Source organism: Engystomops pustulosus, chromosome 9 (assembly GCF_040894005.1).
Source record: "Engystomops pustulosus chromosome 9, aEngPut4.maternal, whole genome shotgun sequence".
NCBI classification, from domain to species: Eukaryota; Metazoa; Chordata; class Amphibia; order Anura; family Leptodactylidae; genus Engystomops; species Engystomops pustulosus.
The window spans coordinates 61,867,719-61,888,928 of record NC_092419.1 but is presented as its reverse complement, the minus strand read 5'-3'; the positions used below and the strand labels follow the sequence as shown (position 1 = coordinate 61,888,928).

At 45.3% G+C, this 21,210-nt stretch overlaps 57 pseudogenes; all 57 read right to left on the bottom strand.

The window, feature by feature from the left end:
- Positions 1–362: 362 nt before the first annotated feature.
- LOC140093819 (5S ribosomal RNA) lies at positions 363–481 on the bottom strand (annotated as a pseudogene).
- A 259-nt stretch (positions 482–740) lies between these two features.
- On the bottom strand, positions 741–859 carry LOC140097735 (5S ribosomal RNA; annotated as a pseudogene).
- A 259-nt stretch (positions 860–1,118) lies between these two features.
- LOC140083829 (5S ribosomal RNA) lies at positions 1,119–1,237 on the bottom strand (annotated as a pseudogene).
- A 447-nt stretch (positions 1,238–1,684) lies between these two features.
- LOC140079389 (5S ribosomal RNA) lies at positions 1,685–1,803 on the bottom strand (annotated as a pseudogene).
- An 826-nt stretch (positions 1,804–2,629) lies between these two features.
- On the bottom strand, positions 2,630–2,748 carry LOC140082911 (5S ribosomal RNA; annotated as a pseudogene).
- A 69-nt stretch (positions 2,749–2,817) lies between these two features.
- On the bottom strand, positions 2,818–2,936 carry LOC140081508 (5S ribosomal RNA; annotated as a pseudogene).
- Positions 2,937–3,005: 69 nt separating this feature from the next.
- Positions 3,006–3,124, bottom strand: LOC140086631 (5S ribosomal RNA; annotated as a pseudogene).
- A 637-nt stretch (positions 3,125–3,761) lies between these two features.
- Positions 3,762–3,880, bottom strand: LOC140083255 (5S ribosomal RNA; annotated as a pseudogene).
- Positions 3,881–3,949: 69 nt separating this feature from the next.
- LOC140085148 (5S ribosomal RNA) lies at positions 3,950–4,068 on the bottom strand (annotated as a pseudogene).
- A 70-nt stretch (positions 4,069–4,138) lies between these two features.
- On the bottom strand, positions 4,139–4,257 carry LOC140078862 (5S ribosomal RNA; annotated as a pseudogene).
- A 447-nt stretch (positions 4,258–4,704) lies between these two features.
- LOC140079599 (5S ribosomal RNA) lies at positions 4,705–4,823 on the bottom strand (annotated as a pseudogene).
- A 69-nt stretch (positions 4,824–4,892) lies between these two features.
- Positions 4,893–5,011, bottom strand: LOC140081497 (5S ribosomal RNA; annotated as a pseudogene).
- Positions 5,012–5,081: 70 nt separating this feature from the next.
- LOC140090896 (5S ribosomal RNA) lies at positions 5,082–5,200 on the bottom strand (annotated as a pseudogene).
- A 70-nt stretch (positions 5,201–5,270) lies between these two features.
- Positions 5,271–5,389, bottom strand: LOC140084697 (5S ribosomal RNA; annotated as a pseudogene).
- Positions 5,390–5,459: 70 nt separating this feature from the next.
- Positions 5,460–5,578, bottom strand: LOC140089123 (5S ribosomal RNA; annotated as a pseudogene).
- Positions 5,579–5,837: 259 nt separating this feature from the next.
- LOC140097923 (5S ribosomal RNA) lies at positions 5,838–5,956 on the bottom strand (annotated as a pseudogene).
- Positions 5,957–6,026: 70 nt separating this feature from the next.
- On the bottom strand, positions 6,027–6,145 carry LOC140083828 (5S ribosomal RNA; annotated as a pseudogene).
- Positions 6,146–6,215: 70 nt separating this feature from the next.
- Positions 6,216–6,334, bottom strand: LOC140090895 (5S ribosomal RNA; annotated as a pseudogene).
- A 70-nt stretch (positions 6,335–6,404) lies between these two features.
- On the bottom strand, positions 6,405–6,523 carry LOC140090894 (5S ribosomal RNA; annotated as a pseudogene).
- A 69-nt stretch (positions 6,524–6,592) lies between these two features.
- Positions 6,593–6,711, bottom strand: LOC140081486 (5S ribosomal RNA; annotated as a pseudogene).
- Positions 6,712–6,781: 70 nt separating this feature from the next.
- Positions 6,782–6,900, bottom strand: LOC140094717 (5S ribosomal RNA; annotated as a pseudogene).
- A 448-nt stretch (positions 6,901–7,348) lies between these two features.
- Positions 7,349–7,467, bottom strand: LOC140089382 (5S ribosomal RNA; annotated as a pseudogene).
- A 70-nt stretch (positions 7,468–7,537) lies between these two features.
- Positions 7,538–7,656, bottom strand: LOC140083826 (5S ribosomal RNA; annotated as a pseudogene).
- A 448-nt stretch (positions 7,657–8,104) lies between these two features.
- On the bottom strand, positions 8,105–8,223 carry LOC140079587 (5S ribosomal RNA; annotated as a pseudogene).
- Positions 8,224–8,292: 69 nt separating this feature from the next.
- Positions 8,293–8,411, bottom strand: LOC140079145 (5S ribosomal RNA; annotated as a pseudogene).
- A 70-nt stretch (positions 8,412–8,481) lies between these two features.
- On the bottom strand, positions 8,482–8,600 carry LOC140098689 (5S ribosomal RNA; annotated as a pseudogene).
- A 70-nt stretch (positions 8,601–8,670) lies between these two features.
- On the bottom strand, positions 8,671–8,789 carry LOC140091831 (5S ribosomal RNA; annotated as a pseudogene).
- Positions 8,790–8,859: 70 nt separating this feature from the next.
- LOC140083824 (5S ribosomal RNA) lies at positions 8,860–8,978 on the bottom strand (annotated as a pseudogene).
- A 259-nt stretch (positions 8,979–9,237) lies between these two features.
- On the bottom strand, positions 9,238–9,356 carry LOC140097922 (5S ribosomal RNA; annotated as a pseudogene).
- A 70-nt stretch (positions 9,357–9,426) lies between these two features.
- Positions 9,427–9,545, bottom strand: LOC140093818 (5S ribosomal RNA; annotated as a pseudogene).
- A 448-nt stretch (positions 9,546–9,993) lies between these two features.
- Positions 9,994–10,112, bottom strand: LOC140090893 (5S ribosomal RNA; annotated as a pseudogene).
- Positions 10,113–10,182: 70 nt separating this feature from the next.
- LOC140097534 (5S ribosomal RNA) lies at positions 10,183–10,301 on the bottom strand (annotated as a pseudogene).
- A 70-nt stretch (positions 10,302–10,371) lies between these two features.
- LOC140083823 (5S ribosomal RNA) lies at positions 10,372–10,490 on the bottom strand (annotated as a pseudogene).
- Positions 10,491–10,937: 447 nt separating this feature from the next.
- Positions 10,938–11,056, bottom strand: LOC140087559 (5S ribosomal RNA; annotated as a pseudogene).
- Positions 11,057–11,125: 69 nt separating this feature from the next.
- On the bottom strand, positions 11,126–11,244 carry LOC140087558 (5S ribosomal RNA; annotated as a pseudogene).
- Positions 11,245–11,313: 69 nt separating this feature from the next.
- Positions 11,314–11,432, bottom strand: LOC140095219 (5S ribosomal RNA; annotated as a pseudogene).
- Positions 11,433–11,501: 69 nt separating this feature from the next.
- On the bottom strand, positions 11,502–11,620 carry LOC140091238 (5S ribosomal RNA; annotated as a pseudogene).
- Positions 11,621–12,446: 826 nt separating this feature from the next.
- LOC140082909 (5S ribosomal RNA) lies at positions 12,447–12,565 on the bottom strand (annotated as a pseudogene).
- A 69-nt stretch (positions 12,566–12,634) lies between these two features.
- On the bottom strand, positions 12,635–12,753 carry LOC140081474 (5S ribosomal RNA; annotated as a pseudogene).
- A 69-nt stretch (positions 12,754–12,822) lies between these two features.
- LOC140095118 (5S ribosomal RNA) lies at positions 12,823–12,941 on the bottom strand (annotated as a pseudogene).
- A 70-nt stretch (positions 12,942–13,011) lies between these two features.
- On the bottom strand, positions 13,012–13,130 carry LOC140088726 (5S ribosomal RNA; annotated as a pseudogene).
- A 70-nt stretch (positions 13,131–13,200) lies between these two features.
- On the bottom strand, positions 13,201–13,319 carry LOC140083451 (5S ribosomal RNA; annotated as a pseudogene).
- Positions 13,320–13,389: 70 nt separating this feature from the next.
- LOC140086534 (5S ribosomal RNA) lies at positions 13,390–13,508 on the bottom strand (annotated as a pseudogene).
- A 69-nt stretch (positions 13,509–13,577) lies between these two features.
- Positions 13,578–13,696, bottom strand: LOC140095117 (5S ribosomal RNA; annotated as a pseudogene).
- Positions 13,697–14,522: 826 nt separating this feature from the next.
- Positions 14,523–14,641, bottom strand: LOC140088714 (5S ribosomal RNA; annotated as a pseudogene).
- A 70-nt stretch (positions 14,642–14,711) lies between these two features.
- On the bottom strand, positions 14,712–14,830 carry LOC140083450 (5S ribosomal RNA; annotated as a pseudogene).
- A 69-nt stretch (positions 14,831–14,899) lies between these two features.
- LOC140085147 (5S ribosomal RNA) lies at positions 14,900–15,018 on the bottom strand (annotated as a pseudogene).
- Positions 15,019–15,088: 70 nt separating this feature from the next.
- Positions 15,089–15,207, bottom strand: LOC140078861 (5S ribosomal RNA; annotated as a pseudogene).
- Positions 15,208–15,654: 447 nt separating this feature from the next.
- On the bottom strand, positions 15,655–15,773 carry LOC140079575 (5S ribosomal RNA; annotated as a pseudogene).
- Positions 15,774–15,842: 69 nt separating this feature from the next.
- On the bottom strand, positions 15,843–15,961 carry LOC140081463 (5S ribosomal RNA; annotated as a pseudogene).
- Positions 15,962–16,031: 70 nt separating this feature from the next.
- Positions 16,032–16,150, bottom strand: LOC140090892 (5S ribosomal RNA; annotated as a pseudogene).
- Positions 16,151–16,220: 70 nt separating this feature from the next.
- On the bottom strand, positions 16,221–16,339 carry LOC140084696 (5S ribosomal RNA; annotated as a pseudogene).
- Positions 16,340–16,409: 70 nt separating this feature from the next.
- LOC140097817 (5S ribosomal RNA) lies at positions 16,410–16,528 on the bottom strand (annotated as a pseudogene).
- A 448-nt stretch (positions 16,529–16,976) lies between these two features.
- Positions 16,977–17,095, bottom strand: LOC140079564 (5S ribosomal RNA; annotated as a pseudogene).
- A 69-nt stretch (positions 17,096–17,164) lies between these two features.
- Positions 17,165–17,283, bottom strand: LOC140081452 (5S ribosomal RNA; annotated as a pseudogene).
- Positions 17,284–17,353: 70 nt separating this feature from the next.
- On the bottom strand, positions 17,354–17,472 carry LOC140078860 (5S ribosomal RNA; annotated as a pseudogene).
- A 70-nt stretch (positions 17,473–17,542) lies between these two features.
- LOC140090891 (5S ribosomal RNA) lies at positions 17,543–17,661 on the bottom strand (annotated as a pseudogene).
- Between the last annotated feature and the right edge of the window lie 3,549 nt (positions 17,662–21,210).

The window sequence follows — 21,210 nt, the reverse complement described above, 5'->3', positions numbered from 1 at the left end:
GATTCCCAGCCAGTCTCCCATGCTGGTACTTGCCAAGCCTTAAGCTGCATCGCTGCTGCGATCTGACAAGAGCACACACATTCAGCTTAGAATGGCCGTTGACAGCAGCTGTTCAATTTGAACCTTCTTCTACTATCTCATATAGAAACTAACACAATTTTCAGGTTCAAAAAGGTCACCAGAACTTGGGATTCCAAGCCAGTCTCCCATGCTGGTACTTGCCAAGCCTTAAGCTGCATTGCTGCTGCGAACTGACGAGAGCAGGCACATTCAGCTTAGAATTGCCGTTGACAGCAGCTGTTCAATTTGAACCTTCTTTTACTATCTCATAGAGAAACTAACACAATTTTCAGGTTCAAAAAGGTCAACGGAACTTGGGATTCCCAGCCAGTCTCCCATGCTGGTACTTGCCAAGCCTTAAGCTGCATTGCTGCTGCGAACTGACGAGAGCAGGCACATTCAGCTTAGAATTGCCGTTGACAGCAGCTGTTCAATTTGAACCTTCTTTTACTATCTCATAGAGAAACTAACACAATTTTCAGGTTCAAAAAGGTCAACAGAACTTGGGAATCCCAGCCAGTCTCCCATGCTGGTACTTGCCAAGCCTTAAGCTGCATCGCTGCTGCGATCTGATTTGAGCACACACATTCAGCTTAGAATGGCCGTTGACAGCAGTTGTTCAATTTGAACCTTCTTTTACTATCTCATAGAGAAACTAACACAATTTTCAGGTTCAAAAAGGTCAACAGAACTTGGGATTCCCAGCCAGTCTCCCATGCTGGTACTTGCCAAGCCTTAAGCTGCATTGCTGCTGCGATCTGACAAGAGCACGCACATTCAGCTTAGAATGGCCGTTGACAGCAGCTGTTCAATTTGAACCTTCTTTTGCTATCTCATAGAGAAACTAACACAATTTTCAGGTTAAAAAAGGTCAACAGAACATGGGATTCCCAGCCAGTCCCCCATGCTGGTACTTGCTAAGCCATAAGCTGCATTGCTGCTGCGATCTGACGAGAGCAGGCACATTCAGCTTAGAATGGCCATTGACAGCAGCTGTTCAATTTGAACCTTCTTTTGCTATCTCATAGAGAAACTAACACAATTTTCAGGTTCAAAAAGGTCAACGGAACTTGGGATTCCCAGCCAGTCTCCCATGCTGGTACTTGCCAAGCCTTAAGCTGCATTGCTGCTGCGATCTGACGAGAGCAGGCACATTCAGCTTAGAATTGCCGTTGACAGCAGCTGTTCAATTTGAACCTTCTTTTACTATCTCATAGAGAAACTAACACAATTTTCAGGTTCAAAAAGGTCAACAGAACGTGGGATTCCCAGCCAGTCTCCCATGCTGGTACTTGCCAAGCCTTAAGCTGCATCGCTGCTGCGATCTGACAAGAGCACACACATTCAGCTTAGAATGGCCGTTGACAGCAGCTGTTCAATTTGAACCTTCTTCTACTATCTCATATAGAAACTAACACAATTTTCAGGTTCAAAAAGGTCACCAGAACTTGGGATTCCAAGCCAGTCTCCCATGCTGGTACTTGCCAAGCCTTAAGCTGCATTGCTGCTGCGATCTGACAAGAGCAGGCACATTCAGCTTAGAATGGCCGTTGACAGCAGCTGTTCAATTTGAACCTTCTTTTACTATCTCATAGAGAAACTAACACATTTTCAGGTTCAAAAAGGTCAACAGAACTTGGAATTCCCAGCCAGTCTCCCATGCTGGTACTTGCCAAGCCTTACGCTGCTTTGCTGCTGCGATCTGACGAGAGCAGGCACATTCAGCTTAGAATGGCCGTTGACAGCAGCTGTTCAATTTGAACCTTCTTTTGCTATCTCATAGAGAAACTAACACAATTTTCAGGTTCAAAAAGGTCAACGGAACTTGGGATTCCCAGCCAGTCTCCCATGCTGGTACTTGCCAAGCCTTAAGCTGCATCGCTGCTGCGATCTGACAAGAGCACACACATTCAGCTTAGAATGGCCGTTGACAGCAGTTGTTCAATTTGAACCTTCTTCTACTATCTCATATAGAAACTAACACAATTTTCAGGTTCAAAAAGGTCACCAGAACTTGGGATTCCAAGCCAGTCTCCCATGCTGGTACTTGCCAAGCCTTAAGCTGCATTGCTGCTGCGATCTGACAAGAGCAGGCACATTCAGCTTAGAATGGCCGTTGACAGCAGCTGTTCAATTTGAACCTTCTTTTACTATCTCATAGAGAAAATAACTCAATTTTCAGGTTCAAAAAGGTCAACGGAACTTGGGATTCCCAGCCAGTCTCCCATGCTGGTACTTGCCAAGCCTTAAGCTGCATCGCTGCTGCGATCTGACAAGAGCACACACATACAGCTTAGAATGGCCGTTGACAGCAGTTGTTCAATTTGAACCTTCTTCTACTATCTCATATAGAAACTAACACAATTTTCAGGTTCAAAAAGGTCACCAGAACTTGGGATTCCAAGCCAGTCTCCCATGCTGGTACTTGCCAAGCCTTAAGCTGCATTGCTGCTGCGATCTGACAAGAGCAGGCACATTCAGCTTAGAATGGCCGTTGACAGCAGCTGTTCAATTTGAACCTTCTTTTACTATCTCATAGAGAAACTAACACAATTTTCAGGTTCAAAAAGGTCAACGGAACTTGGGATTCCCAGCCAGTCTCCCATGCTGGTACTTGCCAAGCCTTAAGCTGCATTGCTGCTGCGATCTGACGAGAGCAGGCACATTCAGCCTAGAATGGCCGTTGACAACAGCTGTTCAATTTGAACCTTCTTTTACTATCTCATAGAGAAACTAACACATTTTCAGGTTCAAAAAGGTCAACGGAACTTGGAATTCCCAGCCAGTCTCCCATGCTGGTACTTGCCAAGCCTTAAGCTGCATTGCTGCTGCGATCTGACGAGAGCAGGCACATTCAGCTTAGAATGGCCGTTGACAGCAGCTGTTCAATTTGAACCTTCTTTTGCTATCTCATAGAGAAACTAACACATTTTCAGGTTCAAAAAGGTCAACAGAACTTGGGATTCCCAGCCAGTCCCCCATGCTGGTACTTGCCAAGCCTTAAGCTGCATTGCTGCTGCGATCTGACGAGAGCAGGCACATTCAGCTTAGAATTGCCGTTGACAGCAGCTGTTCAATTTGAACCTTCTTTTACTATCTCATAGAGAAACTAACACAATTTTCAGGTTCAAAAAGGTCAACAGAACTTGGGATTCCCAGCCAGTCTCCCATGCTGGTACTTGCCAAGCCTTAAGCTGCATCGCTGCTGCGATCTGACAAGAGCACACACATTCAGCTTAGAATGGCCGTTGACAGCAGTTGTTCAATTTGAACCTTCTTCTACTATCTCATATAGAAACTAACACAATTGTCAGGTTCAAAAAGGTCACCAGAACTTGGGATTCCAAGCCAGTCTCCCATGCTGGTACTTGCCAAGCCTTAAGCTGCATTGCTGCTGCGATCTGACAAGAGCAGGCACATTCAGCTTAGAATGGCCGTTGACAGCAGCTGTTCAATTTGAACCTTCTTTTGCTATCTCATAGAGAAACTAACACAATTTTCAGGTTCAAAAAGGTCAACGGAACTTGGGATTCCCAGCCAGTCTCCCATGCTGGTACTTGCCAAGCCTTAAGCTGCATCACTGCTGCGATCTGACAAGAGCACGCACATTCAGCTTAGAATGGCTGTTGACAGCAGCTGTTCAATTTGAACCTTCTTTTACTATCTCATAGAGAAACTAACACAATTTTCAGGTTCAAAAAGGTCAACGGAACTTGGGATTCCCAGCCAGTCTCCCATGCTGGTACTTGCCAAGCCTTAAGCTGCATCGCTGCTGCGATCTGAGGAGAGCAGGCACATTCAGCTTAGAATGGCCGTTGACAGCAGCTGTTCAATTTGAACCTTCTTTTACTATCTCATAGAGAAACTAACACATTTTCAGGTTCAAAAAGGTCAACGGAACTTGGAATTCCCAGCCAGTCTCCCATGCTGGTACTTGCCAAGCCTTAAGCTGCATTGCTGCTGCGATCTGACGAGAGCAGACACATTCAGCTTAGAATGGCCGTTGACAGCAGCTGTTCAATTTGAACCTTCTTTTACTATCTCATAGAGAAACTAACACAATTTTCAGGTTCAAAAAGGTCAACAGAACTTGGGATTCCCAGCCAGTCTCCCATGCTGGTACTTGCCAAGCCTTAAGCTGCATTGCTGCTGCGATCTGACGAGAGCAGGCACATTCAGCTTAGAATGGCCGTTGACAGCAGCTGTTCAATTTGAACCTTCTTTTGCTATCTCATAGAGAAACTAACACAATTTTCAGGTTCAAAAAGGTCAACAGAACTTGGGATTCCCAGCCAGTCTCCCATGCTGGTACTTGCCAAGCCTTAAGCTGCATCGCTGCTGCGATCTGACAAGAGCACACATATTCAGCTTAGAATGGCCGTTGACAGCAGTTGTTCAATTTGAACCTTCTTCTACTATCTCATATAGAAACTAACACAATTTTCAGGTTCAAAAAGGTCACCAGAACTTGGGATTCCAAGCCAGTCTCCCATGCTGGTACTTGCCAAGCCTTAAGCTGCATTGCTGCTGCGATCTGACAAGAGCAGGCACATTCAGCTTAGAATGGCCGTTGACAGCAGCTGTTCAATTTGAACCTTCTTTTACTATCTCATAGAGAAACTAACACAATTTCAGGTTCAAAAAGGTCAACAGAACTTGGGATTCCCAGCCAGTCTCCCATGCTGGTACTTGCCAAGCCTTAAGCTGCATTGCTGCTGCGATCTGATGAGAGCAGGCACATTCAGCTTAGAATGGCCGTTGACAGCAGCTGTTCAATTTGAACCTTCTTTTACTATCTCATAGAGAAACTAACACATTTTCAGGTTCAAAAAGGTCAACGGAACTTGGAATTCCCAGCCAGTCTCCCATGCTGGTACTTGCCAAGCCTTAAGCTGCATTGCTGCTGCGATCTGACGAGAGCAGGCACATTCAGCTTAGAATGGCCGTTGACAGCAGCTGTTCAATTTGAACCTTCTTTCACTATCTCATAGAGAAACTAACACAATTTTCAGGTTAAAAAAGGTCAACAGAACTTGGGATTCCCAGCCAGTCTCCCATGCTGGTACTTGCCAAGCCTTAAGCTGCATTGCTGCTGCGATCTGACAAGAGCAGGCACATTCAGCTTAGAATGGCCGTTGACAGCAGCTGTTCAATTTGAACCTTCTTTTGCTATCTCAAAGAGAAACTAACACAATTTTCAGGTTCAAAAAGGTCAACGGAACTTGTGATTCCCAGCTAGTCTCCCATGCTGGTACTTGCCAAGCCTTAAGCTGCATTGCTGCTGCGATCTGACGAGAGCAGGCACATTCAGCTTAGAATGGCCGTTGACAGCAGCTGTTCAATTTGAACCTTCTTTTACTATCTCATAGAGAAACTAACACAATTTTTAGGTTAACAAAGGTCAACAGAACTTGGGATTCCCAGCCAGTCTCCCATGCTGGTACTTGCCAAGCCTTAAGCTGCATTGCTGCTGCGATCTGACGAGAGCAGACACATTCAGCTTAGAATGGCCGTTGACAGCAGCTGTTCAATTTGAACCTTCTTTTGCTATCTCATAGAGAAACTAACACAATTTTCAGGTTCAAAAAGGTCAACAGAACTTGGGATTCCCAGCCAGTCTCCCATGCTGGTACTTGCCAAGCCTTAAGCTGCATTGCTGCTGCGATTTGACAAGAGCACACACATTCAGCTTAGAATGGCCGTTGACAGCAGTTGTTCAATTTGAACCTTCTTCTACTATCTCATATAGAAACTAACACAATTTTCAGGTTCAAAAAGGTCACCAGAACTTGGGATTCCAAGCCAGTCTCCCATGCTGGTACTTGCCAAGCCTTAAGCTGCATTGCTGCTGCGATCTGACGAGAGCAGGCACATTCAGCTTAGAATGGCCGTTGACAGCAGCTGTTCAATTTGAACCTTCTTTTGCTATCTCATAGAGAAACTAACACAATTCTCAGATTCAAAGAGGTCAACGGAACTTGGGATTCCCAGCCAGTCTCCCATGCTGGTACTTGCCAAGCCTTAAGCTGCATTGCTGCTGCGATCTGACGAGAGCAGGCACATTCAGCTTAGAATTGCCGTTGACAGCAGCTGTTCAATTTGAACCTTCTTTTACTATCTCATAGAGAAACTAACACAATTTTCAGGTTCAAAAAGGTCAACAGAACTTGGGATTCCCAGCCAGTCTCCCATGCTGGTACTTGCCAAGCCTTAAGCTGCATTGCTGCTGCGATCTGACAAGAGCAGGCACATTCAGCTTAGAATGGCCGTTGACAGCAGCTGTTCAATTTGAACCTTCTTTTGCTATCTCATAGAGAAACTAACACAATTTTCAGGTTCAAAAAGGTCAACAGAACTTGGGATTCCCAGCCAGTCTCCCATGCTGGTACTTGCCAAGCCTTAAGCTGCATTGCTGCTGCGATCTGACAAGAGCAGGCACATTCAGCTTAGAATGGCCGTTGACAGCAGCTGTTCAATTTGAACCTTCTTTTACTATCTCATAGAGAAACTAACACATTTTCAGGTTCAAAAAGGTCAACGGAACTTGGAATTCCCAGCCAGTCTCCCATGCTGGTACTTGCCAAGCCTTAAGCTGCATTGCTGCTGCGATCTGACGAGAGCAGGCACATTCAGCTTAGAATGGCCGTTGACAGCAGCTGTTCAATTTGAACCTTCTTTTACTATCTCATAGAGAAACTAACACAATTTTCAGTTTAAAAAAGGTTAACAGAACTTGGGATTCCCAGCCAGTCTCCCATGCTGGTACTTGCCAAGCCTTAAGCTGCATTGCTGCTGCGATCTGACGAGAGCAGGCACATTCAGCTTAGAATTGCCGTTGACAGCAGCTGTTCAATTTGAACCTTCTTTTACTATCTCATAGAGAAACTAACACAATTTTCAGGTTCAAAAAGGTCAACAGAACTTGGGATTCCCAACCAGTCTCCCATGCTGGTACTTGCCAAGCCTTAAGCTGCATCGCTGCTGCGATCTGACAAGAGCACACACATTCAGCTTAGAATGGCCGTTGACAGCAGTTGTTCAATTTGAACCTTCTTCTACTATCTCATATAGAAACTAACACAATTTTCAGGTTCAAAAAGGTCACCAGAACTTGGGATTCCAAGCCAGTCTCCCATGCTGGTACTTGCCAAGCCTTAAGCTGCATTGCTGCTGCGATCTGACAAGAGCAGGCACATTCAGCTTAGAATGGCCGTTGACAGCAGCTGTTCAATTTGAACCTTCTTTTACTATCTCATAGAGAAACTATCACAATTTTCAGGTTCAAAAAGGTTAACAGAACTTGGGATTCCCAGCCAGTCTCCCATGCTGGTACTTGCCAAGCCTTAAGCTGCATTGCTGCTGCGATCTGACGAGAGCAGGCACATTCAGCTTAGAATGGCCGTTGACAGCAGCTGTTCAATTTGAACCTTCTTTTGCTATCTCATAGAGAAACTAACACAATTTTCAGGTTCAAAAAGGTCAACGGAACTTGGGATTCCCAGCCAGTCTCCCATGCTGGTACTTGCCAAGCCTTAAGCTGCATTGCTGCTGCGATCTGACGAGAGCAGGCACATTCAGCTTAGAATTGCCGTTGACAGCAGCTGTTCAATTTGAACCTTCTTTTACTATCTCATAGAGAAACTAACACAATTTTCAGGTTCAAAAAGGTCAACAGAACTTGGGATTCCCAGCCAGTCTCCCATGCTGGTACTTGCCAAGCCTTAAGCTGCATCGCTGCTGCGATCTGACAAGAGCACACACATTCAGCTTAGAATGGCCGTTGACAGCAGTTGTTCAATTTGAACCTTCTTCTACTATCTCATATAGAAACTAACACAATTTTCAGGTTCAAAAAGGTCACCAGAACTTGGGATTCCAAGCCAGTCTCCCATGCTGGTACTTGCCAAGCCTTAAGCTGCATTGCTGCTGCGATCTGACAAGAGCAGGCACATTCAGCTTAGAATGGCCGTTGACAGCAGCTGTTCAATTTGAACCTTCTTTTACTATCTCATAGAGAAACTATCACAATTTTCAGGTTCAAAAAGGTCAACAGAACTTGGGATTCCCAGCCAGTCTCCCATGCTGGTACTTGCCAAGCCTTAAGCTGCATTGCTGCTGCGATCTGATGAGAGCAGGCACATTCAGCTTAGAATGGCCGTTGACAGCAGCTGTTCAATTTGAACCTTCTTTTACTATCTCATAGAGAAACTAACACATTTTCAGGTTCAAAAAGGTCAACGGAACTTGGAATTCCCAGTCAGTCTCCCATGCTGGTACTTGCCAAGCCTTAAGCTGCATTGCTGCTGCGATCTGACGAGAGCAGGCACATTCAGCTTAGAATGGCCGTTGACAGCAGCTGTTCAATTTGAACCTTCTTTCACTATCTCATAGAGAAACTAACACAATTTTCAGGTTAAAAAAGGTCAACAGAACTTGGAATTCCCAGCCAGTCTCCCATGCTGGTACTTGCCAAGCCTTAAGCTGCATTGCTGCTGCGATCTGACAAGAGCAGGCACATTCAGCTTAGAATGGGCGTTGACAGCAGCTGTTCAATTTGAACCTTCTTTTGCTATCTCATAGAGAAACTAACACAATTTTCAGGTTAAAAAAGGTCAACAGAACTTGGGATTCCCAGCCAGTCCCCCATGCTGGTACTTGCTAAGCCTTAAGCTGCATTGCTGCTGCGATCTGACGAGAGCAGGCACATTCAGCTTAGAATGGCCGTTGACAGCAGCTGTTCAATTTGAACCTTCTTTTGCTATCTCATAGAGAAACTAACACAATTTTCAGGTTCAAAAAGGTCAACGGAACTTGGGATTCCCAGCCAGTCTCCCATGCTGGTACTTGCCAAGCCTTAAGCTGCATTGCTGCTGCGATCTGACGAGAGCAGGCACATTCAGCTTAGAATTGCCGTTGACAGCAGCTGTTCAATTTGAACCTTCTTTTACTATCTCATAGAGAAACTAACACAATTTTCAGGTTCAAAAAGGTCAACAGAACTTGGGATTCCCAGCCAGTCTCCCATGCTGGTACTTGCCAAGCCTTAAGCTGCATCGCTGCTGCGATCTGACAAGAGCACACACATTCAGCTTAGAATGGCCGTTGACAGCAGCTGTTCAATTTGAACCTTCTTCTACTATCTCATATAGAAACTAACACAATTTTCAGGTTCAAAAAGGTCACCAGAACTTGGGATTCCAAGCCAGTCTCCCATGCTGGTACTTGCCAAGCCTTAAGCTGCATTGCTGCTGCGATCTGACGAGAGCAGGCACATTCAGCTTAGAATGGCCGTTGACAGCAGCTGTTCAATTTGAACCTTCTTTTGCTATCTCATAGAGAAACTAACACAATTTTCAGGTTCAAAAAGGTCAACGGAACTTGGGATTCCCAGCCAGTCTCCCATGCTGGTACTTGCCAAGCCTTAAGCTGCATTGCTGCTGCGAACTGACGAGAGCAGGCACATTCAGCTTAGAATTGCCGTTGACAGCAGCTGTTCAATTTGAACCTTCTTTTACTATCTCATAGAGAAACTAACACAATTTTCAGGTTCAAAAAGGTCAACAGAACTTGGGAATCCCAGCCAGTCTCCCATGCTGGTACTTGCCAAGCCTTAAGCTGCATCGCTGCTGCGATCTGACATGAGCACACACATTCAGCTTAGAATGGCCGTTGACAGCAGTTGTTCAATTTGAACCTTCTTCTACTATCTCATATAGAAACTAACACAATTTTCAGGTTCAAAAAGGTCACCAGAACTTGGGATTCCAAGCCAGTCTCCCATGCTGGTACTTGCCAAGCCTTAAGCTGCATTGCTGCTGCGATCTGACAAGAGCAGGCACATTCAGCTTAGAATGGCCGTTGACAGCAGCTGTTCAATTTGAACCTTCTTTTACTATCTCATAGAGAAACTAACACAATTTTCAGGTTCAAAAAGGTCAACAGAACTTGGGATTCCCAGCCAGTCTCCCATGCTGGTACTTGCCAAGCCTTAAGCTGCATTGCTGCTGCGATCTGACAAGAGCAGGCACATTCAGCTTAGAATGGCCGTTGACAGCAGCTGTTCAATTTGAACCTTCTTTTGCTATCTCATAGAGAAACTAACACAATTTTCAGGTTAAAAAAGGTCAACAGAACATGGGATTCCCAGCCAGTCCCCCATGCTGGTACTTGCTAAGCCTTAAGCTGCATTGCTGCTGCGATCTGACGAGAGCAGGCACATTCAGCTTAGAATGGCCGTTGACAGCAGCTGTTCAATTTGAACCTTCTTTTGCTATCTCATAGAGAAACTAACACAATTTTCAGGTTCAAAAAGGTCAACGGAACTTGGGATTCCCAGCCAGTCTCCCATGCTGGTACTTGCCAAGCCTTAAGCTGCATTGCTGCTGCGATCTGACGAGAGCAGGCACATTCAGCTTAGAATTGCCGTTGACAGCAGCTGTTCAATTTGAACCTTCTTTTACTATCTCATAGAGAAACTAACACAATTTTCAGGTTCAAAAAGGTCAACAGAACTTGGGATTCCCAGCCAGTCTCCCATGCTGGTACTTGCCAAGCCTTAAGCTGCATCGCTGCTGCGATCTGACAAGAGCACACACATTCAGCTTAGAATGGCCGTTGACAGCAGCTGTTCAATTTGAACCTTCTTTTACTATCTCATATAGAAACTAACACAATTTTCAGGTTCAAAAAGGTCACCAGAACTTGGGATTCCAAGCCAGTCTCCCATGCTGGTACTTGCCAAACCTTAAGCTGCATTGCTGCTGCGATCTGACGAGAGCAGGCACATTCAGCTTAGAATGGCCGTTGACAGCAGCTGTTCAATTTGAACCTTCTTTTACTATCTCATAGAGAAACTAACACATTTTCAGGTTCAAAAAGGTCAACGGAACTTGGAATTCCCAGCCAGTCTCCCATGCTGGTACTTGCCAAGCCTTACGCTGCATTGCTGCTGCGATCTGACGAGAGCAGGCACATTCAGCTTAGAATGGCCGTTGACAGCAGCTGTTCAATTTGAACCTTCTTTTACTATCTCATAGAGAAACTAACACATTTTCAGGTTCAAAAAGGTCAACGGAACTTGGAATTCCCAGCCAGTCTCCCATGCTGGTACTTGCCAAGCCTTACGCTGCATTGCTGCTGCGATCTGACGAGAGCAGGCACATTCAGCTTAGAATGGCCGTTGACAGCAGCTGTTCAATTTGAACCTTCTTTTACTATCTCATAGAGAAACTAACACATTTTCAGGTTCAAAAAGGTCAACGGAACTTGGAATTCCCAGCCAGTCTCCCATGCTGGTACTTGCCAAGCCTTACGCTGCATTGCTGCTGCGATCTGACGAGAGCAGGCACATTCAGCTTAGAACGGCCGTTGACAGCAGCTGTTCAATTTGAACCTTCTTTTACTATCTCATAGAGAAACTAACACATTTTCAGGTTCAAAAAGGTCAACGGAACTTGGAATTCCCAGCCAGTCTCCCATGCTGGTACTTGCCAAGCCTTACGCTGCTTTGCTGCTGCGATCTGACGAGAGCAGGCACATTCAGCTTAGAATGGCCGTTGACAGCAGCTGCTCAATTTGAACCTTCTTTTGCTATCTCATAGAGAAACTAACACAATTTTCAGGTTCAAAAAGGTCAACGGAACTTGGGATTCCCAGCCAGTCTCCCATGCTTGTACTTGCCAAGCCTTAAGCTGCATCGCTGCTGCGATCTGACAAGAGCACACACATTCAGCTTAGAATGGCCGTTGACAGCAGTTGTTCAATTTGAACCTTCTTCTACTATCTCATATAGAAACTAACACAATTTTCAGGTTCAAAAAGGTCACCAGAACTTGGGATTCCAAGCCAGTCTCCCATGCTGGTACTTGCCAAGCCTTAAGCTGCATTGCTGCTGCGATCTGACAAGAGCAGGCACATTCAGCTTAGAATGGCCGTTGACAGCAGCTGTTCAATTTGAACCTTCTTTTACTATCTCATAGAGAAAATAACTCAATTTTCAGGTTCAAAAAGGTCAACGGAACTTGGGATTCCCAGCCAGTCTCCCATGCTGGTACTTGCCAAGCCTTAAGCTGCATCGCTGCTGCGATCTGACAAGAGCACACACATACAGCTTAGAATGGCCGTTGACAGCAGTTGTTCAATTTGAACCTTCTTCTACTATCTCATATAGAAACTAACACAATTTTCAGGTTCAAAAAGGTCACCAGAACTTGGGATTCCAAGCCAGTCTCCCATGCTGGTACTTGCCAAGCCTTAAGCTGCATTGCTGCTGCGATCTGAGAAGAGCAGGCACATTCAGCTTAGAATGGCCGTTGACAGCAGCTGTTCAATTTGAACCTTCTTTTACTATCTCATAGAGAAACTAACACAATTTTCAGGTTCAAAAAGGTCAACGGAACTTGGGATTCCCAGCCAGTCTCCCATGCTGGTACTTGCCAAGCCTTAAGCTGCATTGCTGCTGCGATCTGACGAGAGCAGGCACATTCAGCCTAGAATGGCCGTTGACAACAGCTGTTCAATTTGAACCTTCTTTTACTATCTCATAGAGAAACTAACACATTTTCAGGTTCAAAAAGGTCAACGGAACTTGGAATTCCCAGCCAGTCTCCCATGCTGGTACTTGCCAAGCCTTAAGCTGCATTGCTGCTGCGATCTGACGAGAGCAGGCACATTCAGCTTAGAATGGCCGTTGACAGCAGCTGTTCAATTTGAACCTTCTTTTGCTATCTCATAGAGAAACTAACACATTTTCAGGTTCAAAAAGGTCAACAGAACTTGGGATTCCCAGCCAGTCCCCCATGCTTGTACTTGCCAAGCCTTAAGCTGCATTGCTGCTGCGATCTGACGAGAGCAGGCACATTCAGCTTAGAATTGCCGTTGACAGCAGCTGTTCAATTTGAACCATCTTTTGCTATCTCATAGAGAAACTAACACAATTTTCAGGTTCAAAAAGGTCAACGGAACTTGGGATTCCCAGCCAGTCTCCCATGCTGGTACTTGCCAAGCCTTAAGCTGCATTGCTGCTGCGATCTGACGAGAGCAGGCACATTCAGCTTAGAATGGCCGTTGACAGCAGCTGTTCAATTTGAACCTTCTTTTGCTATCTCATAGAGAAACTAACACAATTTTCAGGTTCAAAAAGGTCAACGGAACTTGGGATTCACAGCCAGTCTCCCATGCTGGTACTTGCCAAGCCTTAAGCTGCATTGCTGCTGCGATCTGATGAGAGCAGGCACATTCAGCTTAGAATGGCCGTTGACAGCAGCTGTTCAATTTGAACCTTCTTTTGCTATCTCATAGAGAAACTAACACAATTTTCAGGTTCAAAAAGGTCAACGGAACTTGGGATTCACAGCCAGTCTCCCATGCTGGTACTTGCCAAGCCTTAAGCTGCATTGCTGCTGCGATCTGACGAGAGCAGGCACATTCAGCTTAGAATGGCCGTTGACAGCAGCTGTTCAATTTGAACCTTCTTTTGCTATCTCATAGAGAAACTAACACATTTTCAGGTTCAAAAAGGTCAACAGAACTTGGGATTCCCAGCCAGTCCCCCATGCTTGTACTTGCCAAGCCTTAAGCTGCATTGCTGCTGCGATCTGACGAGAGCAGGCACATTCAGCTTAGAATTGCCGTTGACAGCAGCTGTTCAATTTGAACCTTCTTTTACTATCTCATAGAGAAACTAACACAATTTTCAGGTTCAAAAAGGTCAACAGAACTTGGGATTCCCAGCCAGTCTCCCATGCTGGTACTTGCCAAGCCTTAAGCTGCATCGCTGCTGCGATCTGACAAGAGCACACACATTCAGCTTAAAATGGCCGTTGACAGCAGTTGTTCAATTTGAACCTTCTTCTACTATCTCATATAGAAACTAACACAATTTTCAGGTTCAAAAAGGTCACCAGAACTTGGGATTCCAAGCCAGTCTCCCATGCTGGTACTTGCCAAGCCTTAAGCTGCATTGCTGCTGCGATCTGACAAGAGCAGGCACATTCAGCTTAGAATGGCCGTTGACAGCAGCTGTTCAATTTGAACCTTCTTTTGCTATCTCATAGAGAAACTAACACATTTTTCAGGTTCAAAAAGGTCAACGGAACTTGGGATTCCCAGCCAGTCTCCCATGCTGGTACTTGCCAAGCCTTAAGCTGCATCGCTGCTGCGATGTGACAAGAGCACACACATTCAGCTTAGAATGGCCATTGACAGCAGTTGTTCAATTTGAACCTTCTTCTACTATCTCATATAGAAACTAACACAATTGTCAGGTTCAAAAAGGTCACCAGAACTTGGCATTCCAAGCCAGTCTCCCATGCTGGTACTTGCCAAGCCTTAAGCTGCATTGCTGCTGCGATCTGACAAGAGCAGGCACATTCAGCTTAGAATGGCCGTTGACAGCAGCTGTTCAATTTGAACCATCTTTTGCTATCTCATAGAGAAACTAACACAATTTTCAGGTTCAAAAAGGTCAACGGAACTTGGGATTCCCAGCCAGTCTCCCATGCTGGTACTTGCCAAGCCTTAAGCTGCATTGCTGCTGCGATCTGACGAGAGCAGGCACATTCAGCTTAGAATGGCCGTTGACAGCAGCTGTTCAATTTGAACCTTCTTTTGCTATCTCATAGAGAAACTAACACAATTTTCAGGTTCAAAAAGGTCAACGGAACTTGGGATTCACAGCCAGTCTCCCATGCTGGTACTTGCCAAGCCTTAAGCTGCATTGCTGCTGCGATCTGATGAGAGCAGGCACATTCAGCTTAGAATGGCCGTTGACAGCAGCTGTTCAATTTGAACCTTCTTTTACTATCTCATAGAGAAACTAACACATTTTCAGGTTCAAAAAGGTCAACGGAACTTGGAATTCCCAGCCAGTCTCCCATGCTGGTACTTGCCAAGCCTTAAGCTGCATTGCTGCTGCGATCTGACGAGAGCAGACACATTCAGCTTAGAATGGCCGTTGACAGCAGCTGTTCAATTTGAACCTTCTTTTACTATCTCATAGAGAAACTAACACAATTTTCAGGTTAAAAAAGGTCAACAGAACTTGGGATTCCCAGCCAGTCTCCCATGCTGGTACTTGCCAAGCCTTAAGCTGCATTGCTGCTGCGATCTGACGAGAGCAGGCACATTCAGCTTAGAATGGCCGTTGACAGCAGCTGTTCAATTTGAACCTTCTTTTGCTATCTCATAGAGAAACTAACACAATTTTCAGGTTCAAAAAGGTCAACAGAACTTGGGATTCCCAGCCAGTCTCCCATGCTGGTACTTGCCAAGCCTTAAGCTGCATCGCTGCTGCGATCTGACAAGAGCACACACATTCAGCTTAGAATGGCCGTTGACAGCAGTTGTTCAATTTGAACCTTCTTCTACTATCTCATATAGAAACTAACACAATTTTCAGGTTCAAAAAGGTCACCAGAACTTGGGATTCCAAGCCAGTCTCCCATGCTGGTACTTGCCAAGCCTTAAGCTGCATTGCTGCTGCGATCTGACAAGAGCAGGCACATTCAGCTTAGAATGGCCGTTGACAGCAGCTGTTCAATTTGAACCTTCTTTTACTATCTCATAGAGAAACTAACACAATTTCAGGTTCAAAAAGGTCAACAGAACTTGGGATTCCCAGCCAGTCTCCCATGCTGGTACTTGCCAAGCCTTAAGCTGCATTGCTGCTGCGATCTGATGAGAGCAGGCACATTCAGCTTAGAATGGCCGTTGACAGCAGCTGTTCAATTTGAACCTTCTTTTACTATCTCATAGAGAAACTAACACATTTTCAGGTTCAAAAAGGTCAACGGAACTTGGAATTCCCAGCCAGTCTCCCATGCTGGTACTTGCCAAGCCTTAAGCTGCATTGCTGCTGCGATCTGACGAGAGCAGGCACATTCAGCTTAGAATGGCCGTTGACAGCAGCTGTTCAATTTGAACCTTCTTTCACTATCTCATAGAGAAACTAACACAATTTTCAGGTTCAAAAAGGTCAACAGAACTTGGGATTCCCAGCCAGTCTCCCATGCTGGTACTTGCCAAGCCTTAAGCTGCATTGCTGCTGCGATCTGACAAGAGCAGGCACATTCAGCTTAGAATGGCCGTTGACAGCAGCTGTTCAATTTGAACCTTCTTTTGCTATCTCAAAGAGAAACTAACACAATTTTCAGGTTCAAAAAGGTCAACGGAACTTGTGATTCCCAGCTAGTCTCCCATGCTGGTACTTGCCAAGCCTTAAGCTGCATTGCTGCTGCGATCTGACGAGAGCAGGCACATTCAGCTTAGAATGGCCGTTGACAGCAGCTGTTCAATTTGAACCTTCTTTTACTATCTCATAGAGAAACTAACACAATTTTTAGGTTAAAAAAGGTCAACAGAACTTGGGATTCCCAGCCAGTCTCCCATGCTGGTACTTGCCAAGCCTTAAGCTGCATTGCTGCTGCGATCTGACGAGAGCAGACACATTCAGCTTAGAATGGACGTTGACAGCAGCTGTTCAATTTGAACCTTCTTTTGCTATCTCATAGAGAAACTAACACAATTTTCAGGTTCAAAAAGGTCAACAGAACTTGGGATTCCCAGCCAGTCTCCCATGCTGGTACTTGCCAAGCCTTAAGCTGCATCGCTGCTGCGATTTGACAAGAGCACACACATTCAGCTTAGAATGGCCGTTGACAGCAGTTGTTCAATTTGAACCTTCTTCTACTATCTCATATAGAAACTAACACAATTTTCAGGTTCAAAAAGGTCACCAGAACTTGGGATTCCAAGCCAGTCTCCCATGCTGGTACTTGCCAAGCCTTAAGCTGCATTGCTGCTGCGATCTGACAAGAGCAGGCACATTCAGCTTAGAATGGCCGTTGACAGCAGCTGTTCAATTTGAACCTTCTTTTACTATCTCATAGAGAAACTAACACAATTTTCAGGTTCAAAAAGGTCAACAGAACTTGGGATTCCCAGCCAGTCTCCCATGCTGGTACTTGCCAAGCCTTAAGCTGCATTGCTGCTGCGATCTGATGAGAGCAGGCACATTCAGCTTAGAATGGCCGTTGACAGCAGCTGTTCAATTTGAACCTTCTTTTACTATCTCATAGAGAAACTAACACATTTTCAGGTTCAAAAAGGTCAACGGAACTTGGAATTCCCAGCCAGTCTCCCATGCTGGTACTTGCCAAGCCTTAAGCTGCATTGCTGCTGCGATCTGACGAGAGCAGGCACATTCAGCTTAGAATGGCCGTTGACAGCAGCTGTTCAATTTGAACCTTCTTTCACTATCTCATAGAGAAACTAACACAATTTTCAGGTTAAAAAAGGTCAACAGAACTTGGGATTCCCAGCCAGTCTCCCATGCTGGTACTTGCCAAGCCTTAAGCTGCATTGCTGCTGCGATCTGACGAGAGCAGGCACATTCAGCTTAGAATGGCCGTTGACAGCAGTTGTTCAATTTGAACCTTCTTCTACTATCTCATATAGAAACTAACACAATTTTCAGGTTCAAAAAGGTCAACAGAACTTGGGATTCCCAGCCAGTCTCCCATGCTGGTACTTGCCAAGCCTTAAGCTGCATTGCTGCTGCGATCTGACAAGAGCAGGCACATTCAGCTTAGAATGGCCGTTGACAGCAGCTGTTCAATTTGAACCTTCTTTTACTATCTCATAGAGAAACTAACACATTTTCAGGTTCAAAAAGGTCAACGGAACTTGGAATTCCCAGCCAGTCTCCCATGCTGGTACTTGCCAAGCCTTAAGCTGTATTGCTGCTGCGATCTGACGAGAGTAGGCACATTCAGCTTAGAACGGCCGTTGACAGCAGCTGTTCAATTTGAACCTTCTTTCACTATCTCATAGAGAAACTAACACAATTTTCAGGTTCAAAAAGGTCAACAGAACTTGGGATTCCCAGCCAGTCTCCCATGCTGGTACTTGCCAAGCCTTAAGCTGCATTGCTGCTGCGATCTGACAAGAGCAGGCACATTCAGCTTAGAATGGCCGTTGACAGCAGCTGTTCAATTTGAACCTTCTTTTGCTATCTCAAAGAGAAACTAACACAATTTTCAGGTTCAAAAAGGTCAACGGAACTTGGGATTCCCAGCCAGTCTCCCATGCTGGTACTTGCCAAGCCTTAAGCTGCATTGCTGCTGCGATCTGACGAGAGCAGGCACATTCAGCTTAGAATTGCCGTTGACAGCAGCTGTTCAATTTGAACCTTCTTTTACTATCTCATAGAGAAACTAACACAATTTTCAGGTTCAAAAAGGTCAACAGAACTTGGGATTCCCAGCCAGTCTCCCATGCTGGTACTTGCCAAGCCTTAAGCTGCATCGCTGCTGCGATCTGACAAGAGCACACACATTCAGCTTAGAATGGCCGTTGACAGCAGTTGTTCAATTTGAACCTTCTTCTACTATCTCATATAGAAACTAACACAATTTTCAGGTTCAAAAAGGTCACCAGAACTTGGGATTCCAAGCCAGTCTCCCATGCTGGTACTTGCCAAGCCTTAAGCTGCATTGCTGCTGCGATCTGACAAGAGCAGGCACATTCAGCTTAGAATGGCCGTTGACAGCAGCTGTTCAATTTGAACCTTCTTTTACTATCTCATAGAGAAACTAACACAATTTTCAGGTTCAAAAAGGTCAACAGAACTTGGGATTCCCAGCCAGTCTCCCATGCTGGTACTTGCCAAGCCTTAAGCTGCATTGCTGCTGCGATCTGACAAGAGCAGGCACATTCAGCTTAGAATGGCCGTTGACAGCAGCTGTTCAATTTGAACCTTCTTTTGCTATCTCATAGAGAAACTAACAACATTTTCAGGTTCAAAAAGGTCAACGGAACTTGGAATTCCCAGCCAGTCTCCCATGCTGCTACTTGCCAAGCCTTACGCTGCATTGCTGCTGCGATCTGACGAGAGCAGGCACATTCAGCTTAGAATGGCCGTTGACAGCAGCTGTTCAATTTGAACCTTCTTTTACTATCTCATAGAGAAACTAACACAATTTTCAGGTTCAAAAAGGTCAACGGAACTTGGAATTCCCAGCCAGTCTCCCATGCTGGTACTTGCTAAGCCTTACGCTGCATTGCTGCTGCGATCTGACGAGAGCAGGCACATTCAGCTTAGAATGGCGGTTGACAGCAGCTGTTCAATTTGAACCTTCTTTTGCTATCTCATAGAGAAACTAACACAATTTTCAGGTTCAAAAAGGTCAATGGAACTTGGGATTCCCAGCCAGTCTCCCATGCTGGTACTTGCCAAGCCTTAAGCTGCATTGCTGCTGCGATCTGATGAGAGCAGGCACATTCAGCTTAGAATGGCCGTTGACAGCAGCTGTTCAATTTGAACCTTCTTTTACTATCTCATAGAGAAACTAACACATTTTCAGGTTCAAAAAGGTCAACGGAACTTGGGATTCCCAGCCAGTCTCCCATGCTGGTACTTGCCAAGCCTTAAGCTGCATTGCTGCTGCGATCTGACAAGAGCAGGCACATTCAGCTTAGAATGGCCGTTGACAGCAGCTGTTCAATTTGAACCTTCTTTTACTATCTCATAGAGAAACTAACACAATTTTCAGGTTCAAAAAGGTCAACAGAACTTGGGATTCCCAGCCAGTCTCCCATGCTGGTACTTGCCAAGCCTTAAGCTGCATCGCTGCTGCGATCTGACAATAGCACACACATTCAGCTTAGAATGGCCGTTGACAGCAGTTGTTCAATTTGAACCTTCTTCTACTATCTCATATAGAAACTAACACAATTTTCAGGTTCAAAAAGGTCACCAGAACTTGGGATTCCAAGCCAGTCTCCCATGCTGGTACTTGCCAAGCCTTAAGCTGCATTGCTGCTGCGATCTGACGAGAGCAGGCACATTCAGCTTAGAATGGCCGTTGACAGCAGCTGTTCAATTTGAACCTTCTTTTACTATCTGATAGAGAAACTAACACATTTTCAGGTTCAAAAAGGTCAACGGAACTTAGAATTCCCAGCCAGTCTCCCATGCTGGTACTTGCCAAGCCTTAAGCTGCATTGCTGCTGCGATCTGACGAGAGCAGGCACATTCAGCTTAGAATGGCCGTTGACAGCAGCTGTTCAATTTGAACCTTCTTTTACTATCTCATAGAGAAACTAACACAATTTTCAGGTTAAAAAAGGTCAACAGAACTTGGGATTCCCAGCCAGTCCCCCATGCTGGTACTTGCCAAGCCTTAAGCTGCATTGCTGCTGCGATCTGACGAGAGCAGGCACATTCAGCTTAGAATGGCCGTTGACAGCAGCTGTTCAATTTGAACCTTCTTTTGCTATCTCATAGAGAAACTAACACAATTCTCAGGTTCAAAGAGGTCAACGGAACTTGGGATTCCCAGCCAGTCTCCCATGCTGGTACTTGCCAAGCCTTAAGCTGCATTGCTGCTGCGATCTGACGAGAGCAGGCACATTCAGCTTAGAATTGCCGTTGACAGCAGCTGTTCAATTTGAACCTTCTTTTACTATCTCATAGAGAAACTAACACAATTTTCAGGTTCAAAAAGGTCAACAGAACTTGGGATTCCCAGCCAGTCTCCCATGCTGGTACTTGCCAAGCCTTAAGCTGCATCGCTGCTGCGATCTGACAAGAGCACACACATTCAGCTTTGAATGGCCGTTGACAGCAGTTGTTCAATTTGAACCTTCTTCTACTATCTCATATAGAAACTAACACAATTTTCAGGTTCAAAAAGGTCACCAGAACTTGGGATTCCAAGCCAGTCTCCCATGCTGGTACTTGCCAAGCCTTAAGCTGCATTGCTGCTGCGATCTGACAAGAGCAGGCACATTCAGCTTAGAATGGCCGTTGACAGCAGCTGTTCAATTTGAACCTTCTTTTACTATCTCATAGAGAAACTAACACAATTTTCAGGTTCAAAAAGGTCAACAGAACTTGGGATTCCCAGCCAGTCTCCCATGCTGGTACTTGCCAAGCCTTAAGCTGCATTGCTGCTGCGATCTGACAAGAGCAGGCACATTCAGCTTAGAATGGCCGTTGACAGCAGCTGTTCAATTTGAACCTTCTTTTGCTATCTCATAGAGAAACTAACACAATTTTCAGGTTCAAAAAGGTCAACGGAACTTGGGATTCCCAGCCAGTCTCCCATGCTGGTACTTGCCAAGCCTTAAGCTGCATTGCTGCTGCGATCT